This window comes from Myotis brandtii, unplaced genomic scaffold, assembly GCF_000412655.1.
Source record: "Myotis brandtii unplaced genomic scaffold, ASM41265v1 scaffold470, whole genome shotgun sequence".
Lineage (NCBI taxonomy): Eukaryota > Metazoa > Chordata > Mammalia > Chiroptera > Vespertilionidae > Myotis > Myotis brandtii.
The window spans coordinates 2,546,282-2,555,418 of NW_005367953.1; the positions used below are offsets into that span (position 1 = coordinate 2,546,282).

Below are 9,137 nucleotides of genomic sequence, written 5' to 3' on the forward strand. Positions count from 1 at the left end.
GTGAACTGGACACTTGAGACTTGGTGGAACTGTAGACACTCAGCAGAAGCATTGAGAACAGACATGACAGAGGCCACCGTAGGTGGGAACCATAAGTCACATCTAGAGAAGGCCAGCACAGAATGAAGACAGAACAAAACCAAGAGGCAGATGGCTCTCCCTACAGTGGTCAAGAGTCTCCTTGGACTTAGAATCAACCTCAAGTAGAACGGGAAGGATGAAGAATCTGAGGGGTATTGAATGTGAATGTGATTGAAATATGAACTTAAACTGCTCCGGGACACCAGGAGATTGCAATCCAATCACCAAAATGCCCTCCATCTCTTTATACAGCTTTTCTCTATCAGTCGGTTTTGTTCCAATTATAGGCTCTCTCTCTCTCCACCAGGTGGTAGAGCTGCCTTCTGGGCACCTCAAGCCTAAATCCTCCTGTTTTCTCGCAATATAACAATCTCAGGAAAACTGATTTGCCTGTTTGGTCGCATGCCCAGCCCTGAACCAATTACTGTGTCCAGGGCTAGAATGTCCTCTGATTGGCTAGGTCTAAGCCAGAATCCACCCTTTGAGAGACATGCGGGGGTGGTGGGGGGCGGGGGGGAGTCAGGAGTCACGGCTGCCCTCACCAAACCACATGATATGATTCCATCAAGAATGAGGAGTATGTCCCAAAACGTGATGAAGGGATGCTTGACAAAAACAACATGTACCTACTTCATGGAAGTAGAAGAAAAGAATCAACCTAAATAGCCCTTTTCTGGCCTAAAATTCTCTAGAGATACAGATATTTTTTTAAATGTTAAAATGGAAACTCTTAAAGGTTTAGGATACCTAAAAAGTCTTACTCGTTTGCTCACTCATTAATCCATGCATTTATTCATCAAACGTTTGTGGGCGACTTACTACAAGGATAACTGAGGTACATGACCCCTGCTTGGAGGGGCTCAACTGTCCATTTGTGGGCAAGCAAATATACATCTAAATAAATGCTGCCTCAAAGGGCCAGGTACTGAAGAGGAGGCCTGAACAATGTAGCATACACCAAGGACCAGACAGGCCTCTGTATCAGGGGCAAGGAAACCACTCGCAGACAGATGACCTCTGAGCTGGGCTTCAAAGAATGTCAGCCTCCGGGGACTGGCAAATAGATCTGGTACTTTATGGAGACCTGTAAGTGGCAGCCCAGAGCCCCCAGGGAGAATTAGAAACCCCAGATGGAATCCCTAATCTCCTTGTGGTGTGCTTTTCATTTCAAACCACACTGCATAGGGGGTACTTTAAACTGATATTAGTAAGATGATAAGATGGAAACCAATCTTAACTTTAGGCCTGGCTTACATTAGTCAAGAAAAATGGAAAAATGAGGAAATTATAATTGAAACAAGTAAAGTACTTAAGCTGAGGCATTAAATAACAGTTATGCCTTGCCAAAAGCAAAACAAAAATAGAAAACCAACTAAGCAGGAAATTTTATTGAGTAACTGCTGTGTGCAAGTCACTGTACTATGTGCTATGAAATAGATTTTTTTAAAATATGAAATGTGATTTGTTCCTTCAATAAATGTATGTGTAGAAATGAAATGTAGACATGTAAATAAATAGGTTAAGCAACCATGCCATGAATGACAAAGGCCCAAAGGATTGACGTTGGTGAAATGGGTCAAAACACTGGGGCTGCTAAAATTTAAAGAAAGAAGAAATCTCTTCAGGCCAAGACAACATAAGAGGATATCAATGGAAAAAGAAGAGTTGGATTGGGCATCAAAGTAGGGGAAATTTTATTTCAAAATTTTATTTACGTGATTTGGATTATGAAAAATTAGCTTTACACACAAGATTTTCAGGAATAGAACACTTCCATTAAACTATATGACTATATTTTGGGTGAAATATTTGTATTTGTGTATGTTGATTATGAATATTAGAAACTGGGCAAGAATTTTGGACACCGACATTTCTGGGATTTAATGCTACCAAAAATATTCTGTTAAAGTCTCTGAAAAGAGATGACATTGAAGAATAATTAGAGACTTATTTGAATATATATTGAGTAAAAGAGCAACTGAAACTTTCATAAATTGCTGATAGGAGTATAAAATAACCACTTCAGAAAATTGTTTGACAGTTCTTTATAAAGTTAAAAATATACCTACCCTGTAGTTGGGCAATTCTACCCCCAAGATAAATGAAAGCTCATGTCCACTAAAACACTTGTACAAGAAGTTTATAGTGGCTTTATTCATATTTGCCCAAATTGGAATGAAACCGAATGTGCATGAAGAGGAAAAGAAGCAGCCCTAGCTGGTTGGTCTGTGGACTGAAGGGTCCTGGTTTTGATTCTGGTCAAGGGCACGTGCCTGGGTTGCGGGCTCAACCCCCAGTAGGGGGCGTGCAGGAAGCAGCCAATCGATGATTCTCTCTTATCATTGATGTTTCTCTCTCTCTCTCCCTCTTCCTTCCTCTCTGAAATCAATACAAATATTTTTTAAAAGAGAAGAGACAAATTAATCATGGTATAAGTACTATTTTTATATATTTTTTAGTGGTAAAGAATTATAAATTTATTAGGTCATCTGGAAACTAGATGGGCTGAGCCCCAAAATGGCATCAGCCATAAGTACTATTTTTTAATTAAAAAGAGTGAGCCACAGATACATGCAACAACATGAACGAATCTCACAAATATTATTTTGAACAATAGAGTACATTTTATATGAATACATATTTGGGCACAGACCCATTGATCAGATTCAATACTGAACCCTAATAATCCAGGGACCTGAATTCTTTTGATGATATAACTTTCTAAGCAATTGAAGAACAACATTGATTTAATTCAATAAAAATACAGAAGTAATTTTCAACGGGGATGGGGATGAGGAAGAAGGGAAGAAAAAGGGAGTTACAGAATCTGAGGTAGCAAAAAGTTTGACTAAATTTTCTTGATCAGACAGGCTTTATAAAATCTGTGATTCTCAACTGGGTGGGAGGGGGAGGGGGAGACAGAAGGTTCCCTATTTCTAAGGGGCTCTCATATTTGGGGGGCAGATGAGATTTTTATGTTTATCAAAAGAGATCAGAGGATGATAAAATTATGAGGCACTGCTGTGGAGAACTTAGAGAACATAAAGCACAGAGCTCCTGTCCTTAATCTGACCTGGGCTCTTGAGTTACATCCAGAACCATATAAGTCTGTATTTTATTACATATCAGAAGTGACTAGGTCAGCCAGTCCGCCATGACAGCCATGACTGCAGAAATATTCTGTCACTCACTGTGACATTCACTTGGAAAAATCACCCTGTGGTAACTTGAATCAACTTCTGCAGAAGGGTTTCAGAAACCTGTTGTCGTTTAAAAGAAATTGGTTTCATTTCTCTAATTTTAACTTCTCAGTTTTTTTCATTTACTATATACTTCCTTTAAGGGATTTAAGTTGAGTTGATCTCAAAGTGAGGGGTGGAGAAGAGAGCTCTCAATTGTTATAGGGGAAAGGGAAGTCACAGTGGTGAGTCCAGAATTTTTATTTTTAAAAGTAAAGTGAATCCTAAAATGTCTGCTTCACCCCAAAATAATTAAGGTGTCATTCCTCCTATGAACCCCTATAGCATTATCATCTATAGCATCACTTGAAAGCATATTGCTTTGGTCTAGCATTTCAACCAAATCCTAAGACTCTTGAAGACAGCAGAATCTCCCTAGGGACACTGCAGATCATGAAATCCTGTCACTTTTCTATTCATGTCACTGATATGGGAGTACAGCACTGTATAACAATGGGTGGTCTAAGTACCCTGGTCTTTCACCAGTCTCTCAATTCTCTTACTCAGTCTGCCTTATCAAGTAGATACTTCTGTATAGTTCCTTTGAGCAAAGAACTCTAGTAGGCATGAATCAAAAGATACTCTTAAAACTTCTCAAGACAATTATTTTGCACCATATAACAATGGGTGGTCTAAGTACCCTGGCCTTTCACCAGTCTCTCAATTCTCTTATTCAGTCTGCCTTATCAAGTTAGATACTTCTGTATAGTTCCTTTGAGTAAAGAACTCTAGTAGGCATGAGTCAAAAGATACTCTTAAAACTTCTCAAGACAATTATTTAAAAATTTTGTAAGAATTCCATTTGGAAAATTTATTTTCTATTACTCTTGTCTGAAAATAAGAGTCTGATCTCTACTGTTTATTTTAGTGACTACCTACTACTGATAAAATAGTACCAGATATAGTAAATAGCAACATATAATGTAAGACTTATTCTCCTTAAATACCAACAGCCTACCTCAACTTTGGGTTTACTATGTCATCTCAGATGCTTCCAAGAAACTTGGTCATGATTGTTGAAGAAGAGATTGGAGAAAATCACTTGAAAAATTCATATTTAAAGAATTGAATGCAGCACACTAAGCAATAATGTTGTACCTGCCCCAAATGGGATCTAGTTAACATCGGGCATGTTAGATTTAAAAGATGTTCAGACAATACAATAAATATCAACTACAAGAATAAGATAATGTAGTACATATTAACAAGCACAAGGTGAATGTGAAAGTTGTTAATTCGGTAGGAGAGAATTACAGAATTGCACTTCAGGATCAGAATTAACACTCTGTTCTAGATCTCCAGCGAGATGCTATTTCACTTCCCATTTGTCTTTGAAAGCTCCAAAAAGGATTTGAATGTAGGAGAGTGAAGCAGCTGAAGACTTGCCATTGGGGCTGGGGCAAGAAAGGACATGGAGAATGCTGTAGAGATAGAGTGGGTTGATTTGACCATTACTGGACAAGTAAAACAATATTTTGGGGACCAATGGAGATATTAGGGTTCAGGTAGAATAAAGACTGTATAGACATGCCTAAGTGTGAATCCTGCCCACTCACTATGTACTTCATTTCCTCATCTCTAAAAAGCAGAGAACTACCTTATAGGGATGTTGAAAGGATTGAATACATTAACATATGTAAAGTGTATGTGGTACATCGTGCTCAGTAAATATTTATTACTTTCTCTTCTTGTACAAAGATATATATTAGAATCTTGGCTTCCCAATTTTGAAAGCTACTATTTAAATCTCTCTTTATAAAAGCCTAAGCGACCATTTGACCATTCAACCGGTAGCTATAACATGCACTGACCACCAGGGGGCAGACACTCAATGCACAGGCCTGGAAACATGGAACAGACTGATGAATCTCAGAGGGAGAGGGGAGGGCAGGAAAAGATTAACCAAAGATTAATCTTTGGGGTCCCTTGGCCTGGCCTGTGGGGATCGGGCAGGAACTGGCCCAGTGCATGGATTCGGGAGATCGGGCCAAAACTGGCAGTCTGACATCCCCCGAGGGGTCCCGGATTACAAGAGGGCTCAGGCCAACCCGAGGGACCCCATCAGTGCACAAATCCGTGCACCAGGCCTCTAGTTAGTATATAAAGCATTATAGCAGTAAAACCAGGGCCAATTACAATACTGCATTTTCAAAATGTTAACTGTTTTACTTTGTCCTGCTCACTAATATTTATGTTGGCATAAAATTAATAATAAGTATACAAATGTTGAGTAGTACATGTAGTGATTGACTCACTCTACCTTGATTCCATTTGACAGACTTTCAGTGAATACCATCATGGCCAGCTCAAAAGAAGTTACGAAATGATTAAGACACAGTCCCCGCCCCACAGAAACTGAGACTGTGCAAGGAAAGGCCATGTGAGTAGCTGAATCTTTTTATAATTATCCATAAGCCAACCTCTCACCAAGCACAAGATGCTATAGCTGTTGGGTTTAGACTTCATAGCCAGTTTTATCATTTTATCAATTATTTTTAGATATTCAGACACAATTTGATTAATTTGGATTGATTTTGTAATAGAAAGAACAAATCACTTTCAGCTAGCATTGTCAAAATATGAATGGGCGCCTAGTTTTTGCAAATAGGAGTCCTGGCCAGTGTGGCTCAGTTGGTTGGATTGTTGTTCCATGCATCAAAGGTTCCCGGGTTCGATTGTCGGCCAGGGCACATAGGTCGAGGGTTTGATTCCTTGTTGGGGTGTACGGGAGGCAGCCGATTGAAGTTTCTCACGTTGACATTTCTCTCTTCCTCTCCCTTCCTCTGTCTCTAAAAAAATTGTTTTAAGAGAGATAAGATCTATTTTTTTAGACACATATAATATTTAAACCTAGCTTTTCCCTTTGTATGTCTTTCACCACTTCCACATTTTGAAGAGAAAAAAAAAGTGCATGCTTTCTGCATGACCACAAGATCAACCACTACTGCCTGCTGGACAGAAAAAGGGTGCTATTAAGGGGGCAGCCATCTGCTTGCCATAGGTTCTTGGTGGAGCAAGAAAAGCTAATTAGCACCCCCACCAGCCCCCCTTACCTCCGCCTCCTCACTGTGCCTCCACCATCTGGCGGGCCTCCCCTTCTCCCACACCAGCTTCTTTCAGCATCCTCTAGCTTGGGGAGGTCAGAGATGTTTGCCTATCCTAGGAAGAGACAGAACAGGCTTCAGCAGCACCCTGGGCCATAAATTTCTAAAATTTGAAAGGAAATTACATAAATTACATCCCCCTCCCATCACCAGTGTTCTGTTTCACTCATGCCTGTTATCTTACTTAAAATATCTTTTCTTCTCTGTCCAGGAAAATTGGTCAGTCTGGAATCCAATCTGTTTTGTAATTGACAGTTATCTAATGATTGGCAAGTACCTAATTCCTACACTGAGTCTCTCTCATCTATTTTATTAGGGGTTGGGAGGGACAGAAATGGGATACAAAATCATTAAGTAAATCTGATATATTTCAGCATAAAGCCACAGGAAATGGTGAGAGGGTACATTTAATGTGAAACAGCAGTGACAGCTCAAATGCCATTACTCATTAGAAAGGTGTCAGATAAATAGGACATCAATGAGGCAGACTAAGATTTTGAGACTTCACAGAATAAACAGAGTAAACCTTATAACTATTAAACAAATACAAACAAGCTGCCGAAACCGGTTTGGCTCAGTGGATAGAGCGTTGGCCTGCGGACTCAAGGGTCCCGGGTTCGATTCCGGTCAAGGGCATGTTCCTGGGTTGCGGGCACATCCCCAGTGGGAGATGTGCAGGAGGCAGCTGATCGATGTTTCTCTCGCATCGATGTTTCTAACTCTCTATCTCTCTCCCTTCCTCTCTATAAAAAATCAATAAAATATATTTAAAAAAAAATACAAACAAGCTATTAACACATAAAAAATATGATTCTCCTATTTACCTGAGAAATAATACAATCTGAATAAACTGTCATTTCACTAGCAAAACTCATTGTTAACCTTGGATTTGGTTACAAAAATAAGTATTTTCCCCCTGTATTCCAATATTGTTCTGCCTTATTTTTTCTCTTATTCTACCTTGCAGTAATACAGGCTACATACTTGTGTTTTTTGTTTTATTTTTAATCCTCACCCGAGGATATTTGTTCATTGATTTTTAGAGAGAGAGTGGAAGAGGGAAACACAGAGAGAAATATTTTTATGAGAGAAACACATCGATTGATTGTCTCCTGCATGAGCCCTGACCAGGGCCCAGGACGGTGAGGAGCCTGAAACCAAGGTATGTGTCCTTGTTCAGAATTGAACCCAGGACCCTTCAGTCAATCTGTTTTGTAATTGACAGTTATCTAATGATTGGCAAGTACCTAATTCCTACACTGAGTCTCTCTCATCTATTTTATTAGGGGTTGGGAGGGACAGAAATGGGATATAAAATCATTAAGTAAATCTGATATATTTCACCATAAAGCCACAGGAAATGGTGAGAGGGTGCATTTAATGTGAAACAGCAGACAGCTCAAATGCCATTACTCATTAAAAAGGTGTCAGATAAATAGGACATCAATGAGGCAGACTAAGATTTTGAGACTTCACAGAATAAACAGAGTAAACCTTCTAACTATTAAACAAATACAAACAAGCTGTTAACACATAAAAAATATGATTCTCCTATTTACCTGAGAAATAATACAATCTGAATAAACTGTCATTTCACTAGCAAAACTCATTGTTAACCTTGGATTTGGTTACAAAAATAAGTATTTTCCCCCTGTATTCCAATATTGTTCTGCCTTATTTTTTCTCTTATTCTACCTTGCAGTAATACAGGCTACATACTTGTGTTTTTTGTTTTATTTTTAATCCTCACCCGAGGATATTTGTTCATTGATTTTTAGAGAGAGAGTGGAAGAAAGAGGGAAACACAGAGAGAAATATCTTTGTGAGAGAAACACATCGATTGGTTGTCTCCTGCATGAGCCCTGACCAGGGCCCAAGCTGGGGAGGAGCCTGCAACCAAGGTATGTGTCCTTGTTCAGAATTGAACCCAGGACCCTTCGGTCTGCAGGCCAACACTCTATCCACTGAGCCAAACTGGCTAGTGCACAAGCTACATACTTTTTAAAAGAAAATGTGGCAGTACCAGTTTAAAGGAAGAAAGGCAATAGAAAAAAACTTTGCTAATTACAAAACTGTAAATTGGCTCAGAAAAAGAATCTGATTAGAATCTTGGAGATAAGCTGTGGTTAAGCTTATTATGAAAAGCTTTGCTCCATAATTATATTTCAAATACAACAATACAAACTTGAAAAAGACAAAAAAAATACTGTCGGGATTTTATATCAGAATTTTTACCTCACTAAAAGAACTTGCTAAAAGAAGCTGTCCAAGTGTATCTTTTTGTTTTAGTAACAGAAAGAAAGGAAGGCCAACAAACCAGTTAGAGTATTTTTCTAAGTTGGATAAATACTACGTTGGGAACGGAGTATAGTTTTTCTTGAAAGCTATGTACTGTTCATAAAAGACATAGTGGAAGGTAAGATCATTAGTGAAGAGATATATGTATATTTTTCCTTAATGTAAGTCAGCTCTGAGGCTGTGACTCAGAGCACCAGATGCTTTCTACCTGTGACGACATCTGTAACTTTTTTGGCTGCTCACCCTTGATCTATCTTCCTATCTTTGGGGAATTCCTCCCTGTTTGAGTCTTAATAAAGATAGGGTCGCCGAAACCGGTTTGGCTCAGTGGATAGAGCATCGGCCTGCAGACTGAAGGGTCCCGGGTTCGATTCCGGTCAAGGGCATGTACCTGGGTTGCTGGCACATCCCCAGT

At 39.2% G+C, this 9,137-nt stretch overlaps 1 long non-coding RNA gene across 1 annotated transcript in view; it reads left to right on the top strand.

Moving 5' to 3' along the window:
• The window catches only part of LOC102247102, a 39,826-nt gene that overhangs the window by 10,530 nt on the left and 20,159 nt on the right, over positions 1–9,137 (top strand). The window contains exon 2 of the long non-coding RNA XR_314152.2: positions 5,599–5,700. This is a non-coding gene — a long non-coding RNA (uncharacterized LOC102247102). The remainder of the gene's footprint in view (positions 1–5,598; positions 5,701–9,137) is intronic.